We start from the raw sequence: 26264 nt of genomic DNA on the forward strand, positions 1-26264 counted from the left end.
CTTATAATGTAATGGTGGTACTGTACATATAGTAATCCTAAAAAAAAATAAAAAAATAAAAAAAATTTACATCTCATCTACAAGATTATACAATTCATAATATATACTAGCAGCTGGTATCCCACATTATCGATTCCTTACAGTGTTCAAAATGTATCATGTTAATTCCAAATGTTTTGACTATGAGCCTTTCTCAATGACTTCAAAAAAGTATATTTGTATATGATCACAAGTAGTCTCATATCCAACTCATTTTATCCAGGACATGGGGTACTTTTGGAGGTTGATATAAATGTTCTTAATGTTCAACCAAGACTAACTATGTTAACCATGTTCTGATGATGCTGATGGATTCTTTTTCATTTTCCCAATGCACCACATTCTTTTAAAAATCAAGATAAATGTAAAAGTCACAACATTTAGCAAGTTGCATTTCAACTGGTCCACACAGTAGCCTACAAGCCACAAACCTTCAACAAAAAACAAGTTGATAACCTTTGTTCTTATTTTTGGACTGTTACCTGCCAACTGATTTTTCAGGAAGATGTGCATTACTTGTCCCACTGCAGTCTTACTAAAACAAATATGTAAGCTGAATTTCAATATGTCTGCTCTCAAACATTAAAACATGAAAATTAACTGATGGGTCAAGTAAAAGAAATAAAAAACAGAAAAAAGAAGTTTGCATCCCAAAAAAGGCAAAAGACTAGTTTAAAAAAAAAAATGGTACTTACTTTTTTGCATCAGAAATACAAATTAAACAACTTCAGTACATCAGTCATACTGACCTACAGTATAATAATATTTTCTTACATGCAGTCTGCTGTTTGTAATCTACAAGATTAAGTTCCAAAATATTTCAATACAATCACATAGTGTTCTACATTAATAACACAACCCCCCCCCCCCACACACAAATAAACAACAATACATGTATTGTATGCCATTTCTCGCAGTTTAATCCCTTCATTAAGCCTTTAAAATATATTCATACAACTAGTAAGGACCTGGGATATTTTAGGTTTTCAGATTTGAATACAAGAATGCTCAATAATTAAGAATAAGTTCTTTTTTATTAGCTTAGGTCTAAACAAAAAGCATTCAAAAGGTCTGGCTAGCTAGTTTCTGCTCAGTTTGTTATCAGCTGCCTAAAAGCTGCCAACTAAAACCAGTTTTATAACAAATGCAACAGGAATTTCCACACCAAAAACATATTGGCTAAAAAAAATATATATATATATATATATATATATATAAAATATAATATATATAGTATATATATATATATATATATATATATATAATGTATATATAAGACCGTTATGGCAATACGTTATGTATAAACTAAGAAGCTACTGTTCCAACATTAAAGATTTTGTGAAGTGATATCTTTAAGTAAAATTATATTTGTCATATTTACCTATACATTTCACAGGCTTAGATGGATTCTATTCTGTACATTTATGATCCACTTAGTATCAAGACGCTGGATTTTATCACAATCACACGCTGCTACATCTAAAAACCCAAAACACGAGCCTAGTAAGGATTTTCTTGTATCACTCAGCGCAGTCTGATAACAATACTTTTTTTTTTTTTTCCAGTGACTAATACTGAAATAAGTGAAAAAGGATCTGTATTTCTTTTTTAAAAACCACAGCCAGTGGAACTGTGGTCCACCAGTGATTCATTAAACGATGGCAGACCTACACCATCCTACGGAATTTATGATCTATGAATGCTGCATCACACTTCACTTTTTCTTTTGCAATATTTCAGCTCAAAGCCACTAGAATAAGCAGAACATTAAATGATATAGAAAAAAAAAAAGAATTATTTGCAAATTAATATAATACCAAATTCTTCAAATTACAGTAAAAAGACTGCTACAAATTTATACTAACTAATTTTAATATGTGCAGTAATATTCTCAAATATGTATTCAGTTAGAAGAAATTTTAAAGGAAATATATGTGAATGTTTTTATACAGTATATTGACTTATTTTCAAATAAAATCAACTCCAGCCAGCCACAGCTTCCTTATAAATGTCAAATGACAAGATAATGTACAGCTATGGCCAAATGTTTTGTATCACCCTATAGAATTAACACATTTTGCTTCGAATGAAAACATGTTAACATATTGCATTACATATGGCTTTGAAGTTTTTATACTTAAGGTGCAACTGACAAGTTGAAAAATATGACATTTCTAAATCTAATATGAAATACTGTACTTCTATTGTGGCTTCCGTTATCATTTTGTAGTTTCTTTGATTACATTACAAAAAAAAAAAAAAAAAAAGTCTCAATCCTAAAATTCTAGGTGTTGCTAAACCTGAGGCCATAGCTGTAGATGTCTTGTTTATGTGTTTCAGTTGTTATTTTTCTATGTTGTTCAAACAAATTCAGCAACAGATGTAACAAACCTGCTTTATTCCTGTATCAATAACTCCACCTAAAGACATACAAAAGTACTACAATGGAAACCACTGCTAGTCAACATTGAGCTAGAAAGAGAAATAAATGGCACATGGTACACTTGTGTGCAATCAGATAAGGAAGTATGCAATTCTTGTTTTCATTTTTATCATTGAAGCCTTAAAAAAAAAACTATTTTAGGGTGTAGGATTTGCTACCTTCAATGACACAAGTACTGGTGAAATACAAAAGTATTTGTAAAAGACAAACTACATTTAAATGACTTGCTTGAAAGTACATTTCATCAGAAGGAATATATGCTCAAACAAGTATCACTATTTTTAATTTACATAAACAGCATTTTTTCTTTTTGTGTATAAACTCTTCCATTTTACAACATGGAACACACATTCCAAATTAAGTAACGTCATTGGTATGCACGACTATGACCCCAAATGGGCTAATTTCAATGTAATTTAAGCACTATTGTGAAGACACTTTATTATACAACCTTTTTGCTGTCCAGAGAAGGTTCAAATGACAACATGTTTATGACAACACACATACAGTTCAGCAGTTTTTTTTTATAGTGTTTTTTTATATTTTAGGAAGGGTATTTGTCTTCTCCAAAAACAGGACTAGCTATTGTGTTACATAATATGAAAGAGCTTAAACTGTTAAAATTCCAAATAATTTCAAATTGAAAAAGGTTAAACACGTTGGTTAATACGTATGTTTGCAGAAAAAGACAGCAAAGGTATTGATTTAACTGGTGATTTCTGCAGACTGAACTGTGTAACTGTGGCCTCGTAATGACCCTGATGTTTGCACTTTAAGACACCTTATTCTGCCATACCTGCATATACACCCCTCCTATTATGTACTGTATTTGCATGACCCAAGCACCACGTTACTGGATCCTCAGCTGATGCACTATTGCATCACTGATATGTTATTGTAGATATAACTTGTAATCCTAACGTGTTGCATCTTATTCCACATTCCAGTAGTATAATTTACACTTACTCTAGATTATACTGTATTTAAATATTGACTTTGCATTGTAACCCTGTACTGCCCTGTAACACACACACACACACACACACCTATATATATATATATATATATATATATATATATATATATATATATATATATATATATATATAGAGGTGTTCTGTTCTTAACTTACTTTTACTCAGCCTCCATTTACTGTATGCCCTCTTGTGCTATGCTCTATGCTAATTTTGTACTAGTATCTCAGGTTTACTGTATTTATCTGTACCCACTTTCCCTACTTTTTTCTAGACGAAAGAGATTTCATTAGTTTAACCTGTCCTCATGTCATGAAATCCTGGGATCAGCCTCGCTGCCCGTCTCTGTTTCTTCTCAAGGCCAATGATGTCTTTATGTAGTGAGGTGACCAAAGCTGCACACAGTGTTCTAGATGGGGTCTAACTAGGGCACTGTTATCTTAGCACAACCTCTCTAGACTTTTTGCAATATAGCCTAACACTCTATTTGCCTCACCACAATGGCAAGGTACTTTTAATAATAACTCCATCACAACCGAGACCCTTTTCAAAGTCCTCGTTCCCTATTTTCATTCCGTTCATTTTATAATCTGGCTTATTACACCCAATACGCAATACTTTACATTTCTTAAGATTAAAATGAATTTGCTCAGGTACAGAGAAGGTCCAATTCCTATGAATTAGCAGAGTCCACTACTCCCCCAAGCTGGGTATTATCTGCAAATGTAATAATCTTACAATGTGTATCTAGGTCCAAATCATTTATATAAATGACAAACAATAAGGGTCCATGTACAGGCTCCAGTGGTACTCCACTAAGTATATCCCCCAATCCAATTTTACACCTCTCGTAATACTGTTTTTTAACTAGTTCTGTATCCAATGACATGTCGTCCTCTGTATTCCTGCCAATTTTAATTTACTTATACATCTTTGTCAAAGTCTTTTTCAAATCAAGGTAAAATTATATCAGAAGTGTTAAGTTTTAGTTAAGCATGACCTGCCTCTTCTGAACCCATGCTGGCTATCCCCTATAATATTGTTGCTGTATAAATAGTCCTCAAGCTTACCTCTTAATATTGCATTAAAACATTAAAAAATATATTTGTTTACTACATCAGATACTTTACAGTCTTCATAACCCTTTCAGATCATTGGAAGAATTTGTTAAAGGTTATGTTTGGCATCCCTGGCAAGATTTCTTTCTAGATCTCTTTTGGCCTTCCAAACAACCATTTTTACGCATACTCTTTTTCAATTTTCTTCCCAATGTTTTACTCTCCCTTCTTTCCTGTAAGTGATATGCAGATTTATTTTTTTTCTAAGTTTGTTTTCTATTGATTTGTTTAACCATCTTGGTGACTGCTTGTTAAACCTGGTCTTTTTCATTTTAGGTATATACTTGTCATCCACTATTACTTTTAATCAGTTCCATTGAGCTTCAACTGTCACATCGTCCAATTTCCCTGCCCAGTCTATTTCTCTCAGTTCCTGACTCATCCCTTCAAGGGTAGCTTTTCTGAGATGATACACTTTAGTTTGTTCACCCTTTTTCCTGGAGTCCCAGGTCATTTAGAATGGAACTATGTTATGATCACTTGACCCCAATGGTTTTACTACTTCTATGTTACATAGCATGCCCTGGTTGTTTGTGAACATCAGATCTAAGATTGCTTTGTCCTTTTTGATGTGTTTGACACTCTAGAGCAGGAAGAAGTCATTTACTGCATCAGTCAGTTCAGTTTCTACGCTATCACATCCCTCTGGATTTTCCCAGTTTATATTGGGAAAATTTGCAATCGCCAATGACTGCAGTTCTTGCCCTGACATGCACTTCTAATGGCTTTGTATAATAATTGCTATCACTTCTATTCTGACTTGGGAGTCTGTAATATACCCCAATAGAAACACTTCAGTGCTTTTACCTGTCAGCTGTACCCAAATGTACTCACTTTGGTTAACAGTGTGAGATAAATATTTTTGTTTGTTTAACATCTAGCCCATTCCTAACACGTAGAGCTACACCTCCTCTCCTATCCATTCTATCTGTTATGATTAGTTTATAGTGCTTGTGGATTTCTTCTCCATCTTCAGGACTAAGCCAAGTTTCTGTAATTCCAACAACGGCATACTTTTCCGTTGACATGTGTGATTCTACTTTTAACAATTTTATTTATATATATATATATATATATATATATATATATATATATATATATATATATATATATATATATATATATATATATATATATATATATATATATATATATATATATATATATTAGGGCTGCTCTGATTAACAGATTAATCGGACCAATTAATCAACTAAAGAGTTTATCGCAGATTAATTTTTTTTTACAATTATTTAAAATAAACATGTATACCTGTGAACGCTACCACAAATTGTTAAAAAAAATGGAGGTGTACAACACAAATACCCAAACTGACACACTAAGGGAAGGGATATACTCGCCACTAAGACAGAAAAAGAGGTAAGGAACAGCACTGGCTACAGCAATCTAGGATGTCTACGAAGGCAATACACAAACATGAGCATTCCAAAGTCACTTGCGAGCCACTGTAATACTCCAAACTTTTGGACAAACCCGGATTGATGTTCAACTGGATGAGCAGAAGCGTAGGGATACAGTATGTGGTTTCAGGTATGTGACTGTTGTTCTGTGAAAATGTGTTAAATTTACTAAAATAAAAATAATAATAAAAATGCTTTTAATAAGACCAAATTCCCATTGGGCTTTTTTTTTTATTATTATTATTTTAGATTCTATAGACTTTTTAGTATTACTATGCAAGACAGCCACTATAAGACCGTTATCTTTATTTAAAAAAAAAACTGTGCACAGATTAATCTGCTTAATCAACTAATGCCCATAAATTAACCAACTAAAAATGTTAAATCGAATGACGCCCCTAATAGATATAAAAAAAATAGTTGTCCCTATTGAGCATCTAAAAGATGAAAGGCCAGAATTAAAGGTGTGTGACTGGAGTAAATTACAGGAGTAAAAGACCTCTTACTCCTGTAATTTACCTACATAAATGACTCAATACCCTGTTTATCCTGTTTTTAGAAATGTATTTTCAGGAGTGAATTTACTTTATTGGAAAGCCCCTGCTTGGATTTGGCACGTGAGGTACCAATGTGTACTTTAGAAATTGTTTGTGTGCATGTGTCTTCAAGAGCTGGTGAATGCTACCAAAATTATTTCCCTCCAAACTACTGCTATGGTTTATATTAAAACTGTATAAACAGTGGAATATCTAAATGCTAGTACCCTTAAACTGTATATTAGTTATTATTGTGTTTTCCACCAGGTATGCTGTATAGATCCCCTTATTAACATCACTAAAGGCAATTTAAAAACTGCATAATGAAATTGAGGTCTGCAAAACATCACAATTATAAATATTATGGTGCCGGTATTAAGACCTGCCGCTGTTTAGATAATTAAAATAGATCCTGATGTCTCCATTTAATCTAATGCTTTTAAATATTTTGCCAGGCTATGTTGACAATGCATTTCACATGCACATTACAGCACAACAGGGTTCCTGTAGGACATGAATTTCATGAAGTACATAGAAAAACAAAACAGTTTTGCTTACATGCTATAGGCTACAAAATGACAAATCCTTAAAAGTTTTAGGAGGAATACAAATTTGCTGTTTTTTTTTTGTTTAGTATATTATTGTCTCCTCTTACAAATATACAAAATAATTTAATAAGAAAGCCATCTCACAAATAGAATGGTACCCTGAAATGTTCTGTTTGTGAGATGGATAGTTTGTTGTCTGATAACCCCTATCACTTGCTCACCAAATATTTTAGTAACCCTAAATAGATAATCATCCTTTCTTTAAAGTTATACAAATATGCTCCACTTACTACCAATGCAGAATGACTGGGTATGACATTTTCTTTTCTTTTTACAGTCAACAGTAGGTTTCTGGCCAATGACTGAAAGGAAAACCCTACATTATACCAGTCGGCCCTCACAATTCAGGAAACACATTTTTTGTGGTAAAATAGAGAACAAATGTTCCACCCAGTCACCCACAAAGATATTTAGTAAGTAAGGGGGTGTAACCGGGGGAAGTGTTACGTGTGTGGGTCGTCACTGAATAATAATGAGGCAGATACAGAGCATTGGGTGCGCAGATTGTATTTAACACACAGGCTGTCACTAAGGTACCTGCAATAGTAGGCCTAGTTTCAGATTTAATAAAGAAAAGAAAACGAAACTAAAAATAAAAGTTTGCCACACAAGACGAGAACTAGTCTCATTAAAAGAGACGTCCTGCTCCAGGAACTTACTACACTACGCAAACCCTCTCTATATTGTTTGGGATAAGCATCCCCTAAACTGAACTTCTACTGTTGCTCCCAAAGTCCCAGCCTCCCAACGACTCTGGGACATTGCAATGGTCCTGGCTGAGCAGATTCTTCACAGGCACTGTGTTGCAGTTGAAGCATTCCGTAGTAGTTATCCCGTACACACGCTCCTCCTGGACGTAAACAAAGTGCCCCTCTGTATAGCATGGCACAGCCAATCTGGACCTCCCGATCAGCTCAGCACTGGGTGAGTCTACCTGCTCAATTGGTTGCCTAGCAACACCTATGCTGTTCCGCATTAGAGAAAGACTGGAGTAGCTGGGACTTAAGTAGGTCAGTTTAGGTGATTTGACCCAAACCAGTACAGTGAGTGTTTCGTAGAGTAGGTTCCTGGACTGGGAAGTCGTTGACTAAAATGTCTTTATCAAATTAAACCAAAAAATAAATAAATACCAGAATCTTCTCATACTTTTTTGTATAGAAGAGCGATGAACAGCTGCTTTCCAAATACTTTCTATACAGTTTTACTTTTCCATTATTTAATCTACAGTATAGCTTTAAAGCTGCTTGATTGAACAAGGAAATAATCTACCCAGTGAATAAACACACTGGTCCTTGATTAACAGCTGTTTATGGCAAATATATTTTTCTGTCCCCTAAAATTATAGCAACTAGAAATGGGGGATGTTGTGAATAAAAAAGCATGCCTGGGGCTTAATGTAAGAAAAATGGCATCTGTGATGGACCATTTTAATGTAAAATGAATATGTTCATATAGCAGTGGTTAAAAAGATGTGGCAGTGAAGTGGTTATTTTTTTTACTGGACAACATCTGTGTACCAACTGTAAAAAGGATATCTCAAAGTGTGTGGTCTGTATCATGTATTTGGCCTGTGGTTAAACAATGTGGCAGTGAAACAGTTTATTTTTACAGGACATCACTGGCAATTGATCTTAATTGAGAAAATCATAGATTACAGCTGGGTATCCCTGCTGCTCTGGATAATAATTCCAATAATTTGCTCTGCTGTTTCAGTATGACATCTAAGCATGACACATCACCATTCATCCTCATGACCCACAGATTATTTAGACATAAAGACCCAACAGTGATAGAGCTGTGTCAGGACATTGTCATGCAAATTACCCAAGCAGACCCTAAGTGTGACTACATGCTAGCTGGTTACAGCTCAGAACCCTGCAACCTTAAATCCAGTTTCATACAGTCATTACAAATTACTTACTGTATCACAAAAGAAACATCAATTTAACAAGAACATTGTTGTTAAAACAATATATTATTATGATCAAAGACCCCCTAATGTAATCTCTCTGATTATAAAATAATCTTTATGAAAGGACAATTTATTTAACTAGAGCACTCCTTTTGTGCAAGTAATTCATACATCTGCATATCCTACCCCACAACTTCCAAGTGAAAAAAATATTCTAGAAATTTGTAGAAAATTAATTAAAAATAAAACCTGAAATAGCTTGGTTGGATAAGTGTCCACCCCTCCTGTAATAACAATCATAAATTAGCTCAGGTGTAACCAACCGCCTTCAAAATCACACACCAAGTTAAGTGGCCTCCACCTGTGCTAAATTGTAGTAATTCACACGATTTCAGGATAAATTCAGCAGTTCCTGTAGGTTCCCTCTGCTGGGTAGTGGATTTCAAAGCAAAGCACCAAGAGTTTCACCATGAGCACCAAGGTGCTTTCAAAAGAACTTCGGGACAAAGTTGTTGAAAGGCACAGATCAAGGGATGGGTATAACAAAACACAAAGGCCTACAATATCCCTTGGAGCACAATCAAGACGATTATTAAGAAATGGAAGGTGTATGGCACCACCAAGACCCTGCCCAGATCCGGCCGTCCCTCCAAACTGGATTATCGAGCAAGAAGGAGCAGAGAGGATACCAAGAGGCCGATGGCAACTTTGCAAGAGTTACAGACTTTTATGGTCAAGACTGGTCAAAGTGTGTATGTGACAACAATATCCCAAGCACTCCACAAATCTGGCCTGTATGGTAGGGTGGCAAGAAGGAAGCCATTACTTAAGAAAGTCCACCTTGAATCCTGTTTGAAGTATGCAAAAACACTGAGGAGATTCTGTAGCCATGTGGCAAAAAGTTTTGTGGTCTGATGAAACTAAAATGGAACTTTTTGGTCTAAATGCAAAGCGTTATTTTTGGCACAAATCCAACACAGCACATCACCCAAAGAACACCATCCCTACTGTGAAGCATGGTGGTGGCAACATCATGTTATGGGGATGTTTCTTATCAGCAGGGACTGGGGAACTTGTCAGGATAGAAGAGAAAATGAATGGAGCAAAGTACAGAGAAGTCCTTGAGGAAAACCTGCTGCCCTCTGCAAGAAAGCTGAAGCTGGGACGGAAGTTCACCTTTCACCATGACAACGACCCAAAGAACACAGCCAAAGCTACACTGAAGTCACTAAGCAACAAAAAGGTAAATATCCTTGAGTGGCCCAGTCAGAGCCCCAACCTAATTCCAATCAAAAATCGGTATCATGACTTGAAGATTGCTGTCCATCAACGCTCCCCAAGGAACTTGACAGAGCTTGAACAGTTTTGTAAAGATGAATGGTCAAATATTGACAAATCTAGGTGTGCAAAGTTGGTAGAGACCTGTCCCAACAGACTCACAGCTGTAACTGCTGCCAAAGGTGCTTCCACCAAGTATTAACTCAGGGGGGGTGGAGACTTATCCAATTATGATCTTTCAGTTTTGTATTTTTAATATATAATTTTTTTCTCAATAAAAACTTTTTTCTGCTTAACAGTGTGGAGTATGGTGTGTAGATAAGTGGAAAAAATCCTAATTTCACTTGTCGCTTACAAGGGCTTGAGTAGTGTAGTTTAAAGAGGGGTTGATTTGAGGAACGGAGGTGCTTGTGTAACAATTAGAGACATAAAGCTGGACAGCTTGAGAAGAAAATAGCTGGACAAGATGTATGCTGTAAAACACTCTGAACTCTCACGTCTCACCGGGTCAGGCCGCATACGCAGCGCTGAGCGGCTATTGAGAATGAGAGACAGAACAAATAAAGACAAAACTCTCAGTCCAGGTTGTCAGCCAAGCGGCGTCTCTTAGCTGCTGGTTGAACAAGGAGAATGAGAAGACAAACATAAAAGACAGTTGATGAAAGACAAAAAAGACAAAGGGATAGATCCGTCACTACTCAGTGCAGCATCCTCAGGCAGCGTGGCTGTCAGCTGGGCAGCATGGAGAGTTAGGATAAAGTGTCTCGGGTCCTAGTTGGAGAGACGAAAATAGAGAACCCAGCCCCCCCCCCCCCCCCCCTTGATGGGGCCCAGCTCGGCAGGTGGGGACTCGGCCAGCCAGAAGGGGTAGAAAGGTGCTCAGACCTGAAAAGAAACTAGAAAGATGGGATAGCAAGGTTGTGGCCGTGGTGAGGCTAGCGCATGAGCTGCGACAGGATAGTTGTAGCCGGGGGTCCTCCAGGGACAGCAGACACTTGGGCAGGAGGCTGACCTGGTCAGTCAGAGGAATGAAACTCACTTCCCCCCCAGAGGGATCCCTGTGTAGACTGAGCGGTATTAGAAACAAGAGGAAGTGGAGTAGGACAAAAACAAGCACAGACAGAGGGCTGAAGGCAGTGCTGAGTGGATAATAACAAAGAAAGAGATTGACAAGTGAACAGACACCCCTCCCACCCCCACCCCCACCTGGAAGTAGTTTGCTTGTCTAGTCCCACCCCTGCTGAGTTCTGCCAGGGAGGCTAGAAAAAACTTGGAAGCTCACGAGAGAGCGCTCTCTACAGCATCCACCGAATTACACCTAAAGGTTAACATTTAAATGCATGAAACTGAGGCAGTGACACAACAAAATGTGAAAAAAAAATATATATTTTATATATATATATATATATATATATATATATATATATATATATATATATATATATATATATATCAACTCAGCAAATAATCATTGAGAATTGTGAACGTCACACCAATGGCAATGACTGTAACTTCTCAACCAATTTTCAGAATCCTTCCAGTAACTGTAGTGTTATTCTGGTATGTAAAGCAACATCATACGTCACTTGCAAAAGAAACAATACAAAACAGATCTTAGCTGCTCTAGTTTTGGCTACTTGTTCAAATAGAGCAGTCAGGTTTGCACTCCAGCTGGTTTGTGAAAGGACAGTGCGTTGGTGGGGACGCTGTCTGGGACTTGGAGCTGAGACTGGGAGGTAAATCCCCACCTACACACCAGTTTCAGTTGAAAAGTTCTGCAAACAAAAAAATGCAAGTACATTTTTTTTTGCAACTGTAAAGAAAGAAAAGGGGTATGGGGCATCTCAATGATCAGATACGCCCAGTGGGTTTCGTTTACCTAAAACCACACGCCTTAAATTTTGAGCTTCTAATATAATGCATTAGAGAATATTCTCTCTGCTGGGAAAAGGGTCAAGACCAATAATACATAATATGCTATATTTGTTAACGCAGTTAACAAAAAGGTAATGTTTAAATGGAAGTGCTATGTCCCTAAATAATCTGAATGAACAATCTGAAGATGTAGTGAATGACTGAAATACAGCTAAATGTATGAAAATAAATGTTCTATTCTTTTTCCCCTTACTCTGGTAATTTAGTTCTAAGGTGGGGCTAACTAGAAGACTAGTCTATATATAGGAGGTGTCTTCTGATAGCTGAAGGAGAGGGCATGTAGGCAGCAGTGTGGCTTGAAACTGAATGTCCAGTATTTATTTGTATTTATTTTCCTCGCTATGTGTCTTGCACCTGTCAACAGCCAAAATAAAGCTGCACTGTGTGACTATATTTTGGACTTCTGAATACTTCCTGCTATTACACCAGACACTAGGTCTCTCTCTTAACAGGCGATACCAAATGAGTCTTTAAAGTCTAGGAACTGAATTTTCTTACGGAAGTTATCTTCCATTCAGTTCAATGAAGAAGAACTGTCAGGTTATCTGACTATAGTCTTGGGGAAGTTACTTTTAAAAAGTAATCTCTTGCAGTAACAAGTTACTTCAACAAAACTGTAGTGAGTTAGAATAATGTCTTACTTTGAAAAACTGAAACTACAGTAGTTATAGTTACAGTTACAAATATTCACAGGCATAGTTTACATTTTACAAAGATATTTTTTGGTTTGGCCAGGCTGCAGCTTGAAATATTTAGTTAGAATATTGAACGCACTCGTTCCCTCATTTTCCAATGCCATTTTCTAGCAGGATGATATGAAAAGTGCATTCATGTGACATATAAGGTTTGATTTCCATGCTATGCATTTGCCGTAGTCCTTTTTTAATGTAACTAAAAATTACAACATATTTTTTTCACATAAAATGTAATGGGTTATCATATTTAGTTATCTGTCTGAAAAAGGAACCATTACAGTTACAAGTTACCGAAAAATGTAATCAGAATACAGCAATCGATACATGCGACAATTTACCCTTAACACTGGTTATAAATTGACTGCTTTACTCATAACCAGCAAAGGCAGAAGATATAATAAAGTTGTAATGTAATTGTTATTTCTGAAGACACAGCCTGCTCCAATGTATATTCAAAGTATTTTCAAAGTATATTCAAAGTATTCCACCATGAAAATATTAAATTATTCTTTTCCAACTTGTCAACTTGCTAGCATAATAGCGATAACCATGAGCTAAATTAACCTGATGACTCAATTTGGGAGCCATATCAACTATATAAATACATAATAACGGAATTATCACAATTCTTTAAAAAATACTGTACAGACAGTAAAATGCTTTTTGCACGTGATGCTTAAAGTGTTCAGATTTGTACCAACAATATATTGAATGCAATTCAAATAGCTGGAGTAACAGTGGCAATACCCAAGATTTCTCATCAGTTAATTCTGTTCTGTAGAGTCATTGTAGTTTTTCATCACTTTCTTTATTCAGGCTTGACTGGAGACACTGTCATAACTAGACATATGAATGTACTGTACTGTTTTCATATGAAAGCTCAGATGATGCAGCTAAAAAAGCAGCTGGAGTAATTACACAACCTGGACCAATATTTAACACTACTATCTCCACTACACAAGAAGGTTAGGGTCATATTCATAAAGCATGTTTATCTTTTAGACATGTGTAAAAAAAAGGAACCTGGTGGTTATTTTAAGTCGCTTATTCATAAACCATGTTTATCTCTGCACGCGTGCTCTACATTTTAGATGCGGCTAACCAAAATAAAATATAATTTGTTAAACAAGGGTAGGGCTTGTTGAACCTTGTTTTAAATAGTAAGTTGCAGGCTATTTCTCGTTACATGTCCCCAGGTGTTGCTACAACAGTTTAAATAACTTACCTGTAATGTTTCTTTTCATTGCTAACATCCTGACAGCTTTTTAGACATAACTTTAAAGTCTGTTTCAAAGCTGTTTTCAAAATGGCTGCTCTAGTGCACTGATAGTGTAAATATTATTTCCCACATTGTCAAACAGGTAACACAGCAATAACAATCCATGATGTGGTACAGAACAGAAAAGCCAGAGCCCTTGTTATGTTTTTTTTTTCTTTAAATCGCTTCCTCAGTGATTTAGAGGACAGATCTCAAACCCCAGTGCACTAGAGCGGACATTTTGAAGAGTTTTGAAACAGACTTTATATCTACTGTATAACAATGAACAATGAAAAGAGAAATTACACGTACGTTATTTAAACAGTTGTAGCAGCACGTGGGGACGTGTGATGCTGTATTTTTGGAACCCTGCTACTTACTATTTAAGCTCTTTCAGTCACATTTATGTTGCTCTAAAACAAATATCCAGCCATTCTTTTTTTATATTACTAATTTAAACAATCAAATTTACTGTTACAAAACAATTACATGCTTTTCTTTTTTATTGTTTTCTTGCAATTGAATAACATATTAGAAATATGTTATATATTTCAATATTTTATAACTTAGCTGGGCGTTTACCAAATACGACTGATAGCGACAGTGTATGCATGGCTACATCACTTGCTAAATTATTTTTGAACCCAAAAAAGTAGGGTTGCAACCTATAAAATAGCAAGTATTTATTTGCACAATGCAGGCTATCCCTTGTATCATTGCAACATATATTCCCCTGTTCCCACCCCAAGTAATCTGTTGAAAATAAATGCTAATTGTCTTCAAAATGAAACACTGCTCAATGAAATACTTCAGGCTGGTGAACATCGTTTTGCGAACTGTAGATAAACAAGAGGTTTATCTGTTTCCTATTCTTCATCTCTGTCTTTACAAAACTCATATCTTGGACACTGTAGGTGCCTACACTGTAGGTTAGCCTGCTCAAACAGCCATTCACAATAGAAATGTCTTGTTATTATTGAGAGGAAAATAAATATATACAGTAATAAAAACAATTATTTTTTTCCATATTGTTGTATATTTTTCATAAGTATATTGGTTAAATAAGTACATTTACGGCAGATGCCCACGAAGGAATAGGTCAGTAGCTTTGGAATCCAATTTTGTGAAGTTATGCTATATAAGTCTCTCTCTCTCTCTCTCTCTCTCTCTCTCTCTCTCTCTCTCTCTCTCTCTCTCTCTAGTTTAAGACCATAGCCAGCTATGAGGCACAGACATACCAATAATTATTTATTTAGGCTCTTTTACCGTTGCTTTGCCACAAAATAAAATGCATTTCATCCCTCGTTGTGTGCTTACATTAAAAGTCACAGTGGAAGTTTAGCTGACCCAGTCAATTTTAACAATTCTAATAGTTTAGGAGGACCCAGGTTGTGAATAGGGGTTTGTCACTATGTATGTCACTGGAAACATCAATCATTGCTAGGAGTGATTCGCTTTGATAATCGTGATACCAGAGCCAACCGACATGAAAGAGACAAAGTAGTTGCTATCAGGGAAGTGTGGGATAAATGGATACGAATTATGCTTTTGCTTTACAACACCAAGGGTCAAATATTACAGTGGACACTGCCACTTTAGACAGTACGTGCCTAAAAGCCAGCTAAGTATGGCATAAAAATATGGACAACTTGCTATGCTAACCACAGATCTGCATAGAATATGAAAGTGTACACAGGAAAACTACCTGGATGTGAACAGTGCTGGAAATGACTCAAGGACTCCAAGGTCATAATGCCATGAGTGACAACTTAACATCCTACAGGCTTGGTGCCAGGATACTGAAAGTTGACCATGCCTGGAACCATGAGAAAAAACAAGCCTGAGCTTCCAAATACAGAACCAAATTGTGCATTCTTCAGAATGTGCTTTTATAGGAAAGACAGCAGTTGTTTAATACTGTCCAAAAAAATAATGTTATTGTGATGAGCACAATGCAGAAAGGATGCAACAGTGTGTACCAGAGATATAATTCCTCTAAAGAGGAAAATGACAACCTGGGTAAACTGAAAGAAACCTACACCTGCCAACGCATGACTGCCCGCTGACTACTGGTTATCTTCTACAAATTGGTTCATGTGTCAAAACACAATGCATTTGTCCTTTGGACTGATATCAATGCAATGTGGAATGCTGGAAAGCTGGATGGATGGAGCATTTTCCTGGAGATGTTGGACAAGGCACTAGTGACATCCCTCATTCAAAGCAGATCAAGAATGCCAGAGCTCCTGCAGCAGCTGGTCTTATCCAGAATTTTTAAGCAGAAGGAGCCAGTGCATCTCTGCTTGTAGCAACTGGCATTTGCCCTTCAAGCAATGACAATAAGACCAACCTTACCTGTGTGAAATTCAGAAAGTATCTGTGCAAACACTATATATCTACCTTATGTCGGTCACGTGCAATGTGATCTCACAGTTCTGTCCTGCATTTACAAAGGAATCTGAGAGCACATATCACTCATCCTGGGCAGAAATCTTCTTCAAATAACTCATGTCCTATTTTGTATATATTCACATTTAATGGGACAGTTACTGTATAAAGAAATTGTATTTTTTTAATACTTGACATTCTGCACTATGCTCAAGCTTCATTCATTCCCTCCAAATATTAAGGTACCGTAGTCTCTGCATATAGGAACACCTCCTAAGAGAATACCCTTGCGGTGAAACTGATTTTTCCCCATTGTAAATGCTCCTGCTAAAGGAACCGGAACTTTGCTTAAAAGAACACCTTCTTGACACATGTAGCGATTTGTTCACAATGGATACATGACTGTTTTGTAACCCGATAACTCTTCATCATCAAACTTAAATTAAAATGGTTTATTCAATCTTCTCGAATGTAATTGTGAGAGCGTCGAGGCACACTGACTGGTTTATTCAATCTTTCCAGAACTAGGTAACTGATGGCCAGTTAATCCCTTGACCATGATAAAAAAAAACAGCATTTTTTGCTGACTGGGGTTGGGTGTTCAGCAAGTAAGAACAAGAAAGAGGAAAGAGAGGAAATATAAAGAAACAATTGCTATGCATGCTGGTTCTACACCAGCAAGGTTCTTGTTAAGAAGCAGGGTTTTCAATTCGTTCTCAAGTACATGGCACGTCTAAGGTAGTAGTGGGAACCCATCTCATCGAGACATGTAACGCCGAGGGGGGAGTGTGCGGGAGGGGTCTTTCCCACTGGAGGGTTTGGTTTAAAGGGATTAAAATCTGTTCATGTTGACTCAAAACTTAATTTAGGCACTCTATGACTTGACAGACAAAAGATAATATACCAAAAATATATTATAGCACTAAACCCAGAAAATATGGCAGGAGCTATGAGATCAGGTTAAATGCATTACAACCAAAAGAAAAGACCGTAAGAGGGAATTTATACAAATTGTGTCCAAACTGTCATTGATGAAGGCACAACCATCATCTATTGCAATGGTTCTCTTCTCGTATGTGGTGCTTGAGTCCCCTCTCCTCCACACACATGTACCGCTAAATAAAATCCAACATGCCACTGGCTTTTCTGTGGCTTTTCTCACTTTCTTTTGCACGAACCAGCCACCAATCCATCATAATAAGAGCAAACTTAACACCGCAAATAATAGTTTACTGATTTTATCCAACACTTACCAAAGTGCACACCAGATGGCAGCAGACTTCATTCAATAATATGCAAGCTTAAATAAAATGCACCAGTCAGATGCACAGTGCCATCTAGAAACTTTGACATGCCAGGAGGTGTCAGCAGTAAAACTTACTTTAATTTAATATATTATGTTTATAAATGTTTTCCACAACCTTTTTACATCCCCCCTGAGGGAAGGGGGTGGGTGGCAGTGGATAATCTTCGTCTCCTGACCCAATCCTTCGGCACACATTGTGCGCGTGGGCGCAAACATTCTGCAGCCCTGTGTTCAGCTTTACTGTTCAGCCTTACTTCTGAGAAGCTATAGACCCACACATATTCAAATGAGAAATTCACTGCATGGTACAAAAACTGTGATGAACAATAAATGGGTCATATTTCAAAACTAGAAATAGACACCTTTAAGGGTTCTTCTGTAAATTATTTCTTATTAATTTTGATCTCTGTGCAATTAACTGCCGCAAACTTTCCACGTGAACATAAAATCTTTGGCTGCTGGCTTTGCATCTCAGGGAGAGATCCAAGCAAACGGGATGGACTGAGGCAAGGTTAGACAAGTACGGTATGCCCCTCATAGGGAAGTTGCCAACAAAGGTGGTACTGTATGTGGCACAGTGGAAAGAACGTGGTTCATTTACTGTATATAAAGGAGTGTTTAACAGTTAAATCTGTTCTATAAAATACTTTGACAAACGTGACTATTTTAATATAATTTCTTCTGTTTTATAGAACATTAGTAATTCTAGAGATTATGGTCACTGAAAGAAAAAAAATTATACCATTCTGAAAGGGCACTGAAACTGCCATCTAAGAATATATGAGCAAATACATTAAATGAAACCAAGTGTATTAGCTGTGAACAAAGCAGAGGCAACTCCCACAAATTAGGTTTCTTATAAACCTGAAAAAAACATGTTTTTCACACTAAGATACAGTAATATATGACATGTACATGATTTATCTCAATATAATATTTCCTTATGACAGATTGTTTCTGCTAGATATCCAAGTGTATTGTAAAAAGACACCAACTTTCTTTTTTTTGGTTTCAACATTTCTAAGTAAACACTTTATTGATTTTGCAGACATATCAAGCTTCCAATATATAAATAAATCTTTCACCTTATAAAAGAAACAAGCAATACACTTTATCAGCACATAAATAGCCACAGGACCCAAAAGAAAATACATTCAATCCTGCAAACTGTGAAATTGCATTAAACATGTCTGGACATGCTGTGAGCTATTGTAATTACAAGCTGTATGTGGAAAAACAATAGTATGTCTTTTGCATTTTACAACACCCCCATTGACTATTGTGGTAAAGTGTGAAAACAAATTAAACATTCTCACAACACTGCATCTTTTTAAAATAACTTTCATTACACAGTGCAACCATATGTCTGTGCAGTTCGTTCCTAATATTGATAACTGGATAATATTAATACAATTGCTGGCCATAAATAAACAGAACACTAGCACATCCAAAATAATACAAAAGTAACTCCTGAGACAATTATAGAGTTCCCATTCAGAGACAAATGATTTTCACTACAATTAGTTTATTCTCCTTTCCCAAGAGGTTTGCTGTTAAATGTCTTCTTACGAAATCAAGTTTGCATGACAGAAGAATTAAAGATAACTCAGGAATTTCAAAAATCATAATAGTAATAGAAGTTCAGTCATTTTAACAAGCAATACCCTACCTACCAACACCCACCCCTTAAACTACAAATGTGAGTTTTTGTGAACAAAATAAAGCATCGGTATCAGATTGAATGGTTTGTAAACATGAAGTAAAATGAGTATGTGAGCAAGACAAGAGGTTAAAAATACAACCTGTCATGGAACTTAATCACAGAATACCACTGTGGCTAACTATAAAGACCATGTGTAAGCATGCGGTCTATATCACTAATATGGCCAAATAATGTATTTTTACTGGATAACACTGGTAATGGAAAATCAAAGAATACAGCTGTGTACCAAACATTGAGACAATAACTCAAATGTACTGTCCCAGTGCAACTCTAAATTCAAAGATCACATGACCTCAAAATGGCAGCCATATTAGGTTAGAGGTAAATGTCATGGTCAGCAACACATTTAGCATGAAGGGTTTATTCAACTCTACAAATATGAAGAAGTCACTACATCAAATGGTTTCGGAGGCAACTGTCAGAAAAGGGTTCATATTTCTTGTACAACCTCGATCAAACTTCACCTTGGGGATTTCAGAATACATATGTGTACCAAGTATAAAGACAATATCTTAAAGCATTAGGTCTTTATCATCTGGAAACCAGATAGTCACATATCCCCTTATTGTGGCCATCCTAGGTCACAGGTTAAAGTGCGGGATGCCATTTGATTTTGCCCGCAAAGTTTCTACAACACTTAAAAAAATCTTTCCATATTTTATCTTTAGCAGAAAACGTTACAGGACTAAACATCAGATGCTTTGTAGTCACTCAGTTACTACTTTATTTTGAGGGGTAGATACCCACAAAATGTAGCATTTAATGAAAATGAGATTAATGTTTTACATGACCGGGATATCACCAAAGAAACATGGGGCCAAATATTCAAACGCCTTGCGTGTGTCGCAAGCGGAGTTGTAGAGATTATTTTCTGCAAGTCCTTTTTGCGAAAAAAGTTGCGCTTTTGAGTGAGATTCAAAATAGATGCTACATTGGAAAAAAACGTGTTTGCGAGTTGTTCTCTCGCAAGAGCTTCTCCCTTGAATTTGAGGGAGGTGTCATGAATAATCCCGCAAGTTCACCATCACGCGCTAAACTCAAAAGTTAATTTGCTTGCAAATCACTATGTTGCGTAGAAATAACTTAAGACTGGTTACACTCCTCTTAATTATTTTGCAGGCAATATTTCAGGACAATCTCTGTTTCTTGTTAAATAATGAACATGGCTTTCAGACAGCTATATTTGCAAATGCTAGTAGTGCAACAGAAAAAGAGGAAATATCATGCAGGCAGAATATACAGACAACATACAACATTCCTTGTCTATTGAAGAAGTCCTTAGTCTATTTATACTTTGATTAAACAAAAACATTTTGGTTTATTTCCAACTCAAACATTGAAAATTACTTGTGGTTTATTTTAAGCATTACTAATTACTAGTGCTTAAATTTGTAAAGAAAGACGTGCCAGAGCACAAGCAATGACAATAATACCAATCTCAAGAAGCGCACACTCAAAATCATAACAAATTTACTATATATAGACACACACACACACACACACACACACACACACACACACACACACGTAGGCACGTAACCCATGAGGCAGAGAAGGCAGTGCCACCACCTCTTTGGTGGTGGGGAGGGGGACACAAATATGTATTTTGTCAATCTTTCTGTTGCACCAATTAGAAACACTACAATTGCCAAACCCCTTCCTTTTTTATAATATCTGCCCTTACTGTGGCACCACAGCATATACTATTGTATATGATGATCATTACTAAAAGTAACACATAAAAAAATATGCGTTTGGTGAAATGTGTCATGTGACCGATTATACGTCTAATATATTATCCAATGTTTAACCACTTCTTTAGAGTTTATATGCTTAAATGTTTAAAATTTCCATCCCTGGGGCAAGGCTCAGCTTCGCATTGTGCACCTCATGAAGGTTGTCAACCGCTTGAAAGACAGCAGGGGCAATTGCCGGGTGGCCCCAGGAGGACTCCACTTCCTGCAAAAAGTCTGGCAGTACCGGGGGAAGTGAGCGAAGTCACATAGCAGTCATGACCCTGTTAAAGAGGGAACATCTGGGCTTCATTTCCAGTGGCCAGGGTACATGAAGGGCTGCAGTTGCCTTCTTAACCAGAGTATTGGGCGCCTCTGACATGGAGAGGGCCAAAGCAAGAGAAATGGCATCAGAATTGACGTTCTCAGATGGGGGAACCAAGCACTGGGCTTCCAAGTCCCCAGAGGCTGTGAGGGACAAGGTGTCCTCCTGAGCCTGCTGAAACCCATGCGCGGCTATCCTTGGGGGGTCGGTGCAGCAGTGGGTTCCCACAGAGTCCCTGACAAGAGGTACGGTGGTTGAACAAAATTTTAGATTTTGACAAATAAAATCCAAAACAGATTATTACATTTCGTTTTTAACTAACTTAAACATATTTGATATCAACATGCACACAAAAAAGTACACACCAAATTCAGCTACCTTTTCTGCCTGGTGGCCATCTTGGATTTGAGTTATGCCCTCTACTAACATTGAAAAAATTAAATATATAGTAAAAGATCAACATCATGTATTTTAATTCAATTAAAGTTTAGTTAAATTCAAGAAACTGGTTCTCACCGGTTGATTACCGTGAACTACATTCTGTAGTAACAACATCTTGTTATACTTATTAATGAAAACATTTAATTAATTAGGCTGAGTGGTTCTGGATATGTCCTTCATTAGCTTAACAAATCAGAGGATGATCTTTATCACCATAACTTTGATACCGAAACGAACATAGAAATGCCCATATCAAATTTCAACGCAGGTGGAGGAGCGGTTCTCCAGATAATACAAAAATATGATGTACAGGAACATACAGGAGAAAATGACCCCTTCCCTCTACCGGTAATCCTCCTCATTGTCATGAATGATGACACACAGATCAGAAAAGTAAGTGTACACATCATGCACACAGGCTCCAACTAGCAGCACATGAACACCTAAACGGCCCGACCAACTGATAGAAATATGAGTCTCATTAAAAGGTAATGGCATGCTTTTTCATGATGACTATTGGTTGTTTTGTTGTTACTTTGTATGTTGTAAAATGTTTCATCGCAAAAGACAATTGCATGAAGATTTAAACTAGTCATTTTTTAAACACTGCTTAGAATGCTTTCAAAATAACCTCAGAGCATTATGGGCCGTATTCATAAAGTTTAATGGCAGTTGTTAGTAATGGCAAATCTTAGTAAATTATTGTACTGTAGCCTTAAATGTAAAAACAATCTGGATTTTAAAAGATGGCAACGCTTGACTGTGGTTAACTTCTAACTATTGTTATCTTTCAAATGAATTTGGTCAGTTTTACACTGCAGGGCAATATAGGGAAATATATTTAATCAAAAGTCTTTTACAGAAACCAAAACTGTTATGTGCAAGTAAATGCACTGATAGATTATAAATTGCAATGAGCCTGATTACAATAAAAATGTACCAAAGATGCCATTCCAGATCATTAACCATGGAACTTCATTTGGAAAATAAACATTTATATAGTACATTAAACACATATTATAGTGCCATTTAAATGTTATATTGCACTTAAAAAGTTTCGAGTTCAAATGTATTTGAACTAGATCAGTGGTACTCACCTCTGGCCCTTGAGATGTTTTCCATTCCTGGTCTTTATTCTAACAAGGTCCTAAATTACAGTAGTTAATTGCCTCTTAACAGCTTCAGTTAACTACATTAGAACCTGCTTGGAGTAAAAACCTGGACTGGATTGGACCTCGAGGGCCAGAGTTGTGTACCAGTGCTCTAGAGCAAGTATTCGGTAATAAACATCACCATTCAATATTTTTTGTTATGGCATTTTTTTAACAGTAGGAAAACTTGTTCATAAGACATCAGCTCTGATATTATCAAACAACAAAATATATTTTGGTATGACAGTTGGTATAAATCTAAACCCCATTGCAACTAAACTGAAATGACAGCTTAACCACAATTACCCAGTAGCAGTCCACAGAGATCTAAACATACAGCAAACAGCAACACCTAACTTCTTAAACAAAAAAAGTGTCAGCTTTTAAACATTTTTCTTACCTTCATGTTATTTTTCTCATCGGATGTTCAGACTAAAAAAAAATATGTCCATGGTCCCTAAAAATATCAATACTGGGATTTAGAACACAAAGATTTACTGTAAACAAGTCTCTTATAACATTTATAGTAAACTAGTCTGTCAAAACGAATGTAAATAAATGAAGAACTACTTAAAAAAATGGAAATAACATGCAAAGCAAAATTATTTCTAATATCTAAAGACTGCTGTACAATTATATGGCAAAATATACCAGTCTAGCATCTCTTTTCTAACAGATTAACAGACTTAATCTCAAATCTAAAAACACTGTTGAACGTTTTTTTTTTTTTTTTTGACAAGAGGGTGGCAATGATGAACCCAGATGTGTTTTCTGCCTAGCAACAGGACATGTGTAGACTGTGCTGACTCATTTTAATCAAAGCTGCCCACGCAAACCAAACCTTTGCTGACTGTACCGAGAAGATGTAGCAGCTTTAGATGGGGCCATACCACGCTAAATTTCCACAGAAATGACTACTAAAATGTTCTGCAGTGTAAAGAAGCCCTTCTAAAACTGTCAACATTTACTGTAACTGGGTTAACCAGAACTGCAGGCGTGGGGTATCAAACACCACCATGGTACAGCGCTTCACACTTGCTCTGACATGATTATGTATCAATACCTTTCATCATCTTTCTAAGACCTTGTGTTGGAATTATTGCATCCTGGGAAAGGCTTAAACATTTTACTGTATAACAATTTTATAAGAATTACATTTGTTGTATAAAATGAAGCAGACCGCAAAGACATTTGCCAAACCAGTACCTCTGTTTAACTGAGAGTGAAATGTAGTTTTACAAATGCATCATTAGAAGCGATCAAATGCAAGCAGATATACAGTATGGGAATTATATGCTTAATATGCCTCCCTAGAGTGAATGGCTTTTGACATATCTTGACTTTTAAGTTTAAATATTGACTATAAGATTTCTCAAAAGTTGCTGCTGAGGTATAGGCAGAGGTGCATAGATTACTGCTGAAAAAATATATCCATGTATACATAGTTTAATTGCATTCTTTAAAAAAAGGGATTTATTCTTAAAGACATACAGAACATTTTTAAAGTTTGTTAATTAAATCAAAGCTGTTTAAACATTACAAAGATATGGTGCTACTATAAAAAAGCAATGTAATAACTTCTAATCTTACTTTCTGTAGCTCGAACAAAGGTTACATTTATATGCTAAAAATATATTTGAGAAAACTTAATGATGAATATATGTATGAGTTGTTTATCAGCTAGTTAGGACTGTTTGTCTCCATGAAATATTGTATACTAATTTAAGCACTAGTTAACAAAAATATTCTAACAGATTTATATTAGTAATTAGGGTACAGTATATACATTTATTCTTCTGTCTCTATGCTCTACATCTGCTGACCAAACAGTTTACGTAACTATTTCTTAGATTACGTGTCAGGAATGTGTCACAAGTGTCCACCTGATACAGTACCAATAAGAGACAATGTGGTCACCCCTTCCAGATACTATATATGTTGCAAGCAATTACATATTTCAGTTAGTAGGATTACTGAAACTAACTTATAAGAAAGCACCATGTACTGTCAGCCATCTAGAATCAATAAGCCATTTGAATTCCAATTGTCTGTATCTTCACAAACTAAACTCAAAGATTGTACAATCAAAATAATCTCAAAAAGCTATTTCTACAACAAAAAGTAATATAATTCAGACTTTAGATGAGAGATAAAACATACTAAAGTAATTCTTACCAGAAGACAGAATTTAATGGATCTTCACTTCAGGATTCAAACCTACATAAAAAAGGAGGGAGGGCAGAGAATATGGATACACATCTCCCAGTTTCACTTCACTGTGGCTAACAAAACTAGCTGTTCCCCCACACACAGAACAATGTACTTGATCTTCCCCCAAGAAGTAAAGATGTCCAAATGAGTAAGAACAACAGTTGATGCTCACTGGAACAAAATTACTCATGTATGCTGACTCACAAACCACTACTTCCTTTTGCTAAATTATTTTCATACCTCAGAGTATGACTGGTCAAGTTCTCATGATCCCACTATCTCAAAGGGCTGCATATGCTGGAAAGGAGTCTTGACTGATATCATGGATGGAGACAGGCTTTCAACAGTCTTTCAGGAGACCCTCCCCATCGCCTTTTCTTCCTATCAGAAGACTTTAATTGATTTACCTATAAAAGAAAAGCCAGTAGTTTACAAGTAAAGGAATATGCATTCAACTTACTGATGTGCTGTGTGATTTAGTAGTAGTGATGACTGGGCTGCTAAAGGAACCTCATGTAGTAGCAGTGATGACCAGGCTGCTAAAGGAACCAATAAGCTATTTAAGCCACTATCATAACTAAAAGACATAGCTTCTAATATGTATATTTTTGACTTATGTAAAATTAAAATGTGCTATTCGTCATGCTATCCCACTGACAAAAAAAAAATGAATCAAGAAAACGAAAAACATTTATATATTTCCTTAACATATATTTTTGACAATGGAAGATAAATCTGTAGGTTTCAACGTGTCACAGCTCCAGGAACAACC

At 36.1% G+C, this 26264-nt stretch overlaps 1 long non-coding RNA gene across 1 annotated transcript in view; it reads right to left on the reverse strand.

Moving 5' to 3' along the window:
• LOC121317166 overlaps window positions 1–25608 on the reverse strand; it is a 67055-nt gene extending 41447 nt beyond the window's left edge. The window contains exons 1-2 of the long non-coding RNA XR_005950488.1: window positions 25457–25608; window positions 23682–23738 (exon numbers count right to left, since the gene is read on the reverse strand). This is a non-coding gene — a long non-coding RNA (uncharacterized LOC121317166). The remainder of the gene's footprint in view (window positions 1–23681; window positions 23739–25456) is intronic.
• Between the last annotated feature and the right edge of the window lie 656 nt (window positions 25609–26264).

This window comes from Polyodon spathula, chromosome 6 (assembly GCF_017654505.1).
Source record: "Polyodon spathula isolate WHYD16114869_AA chromosome 6, ASM1765450v1, whole genome shotgun sequence".
Lineage (NCBI taxonomy): Eukaryota > Metazoa > Chordata > Actinopteri > Acipenseriformes > Polyodontidae > Polyodon > Polyodon spathula.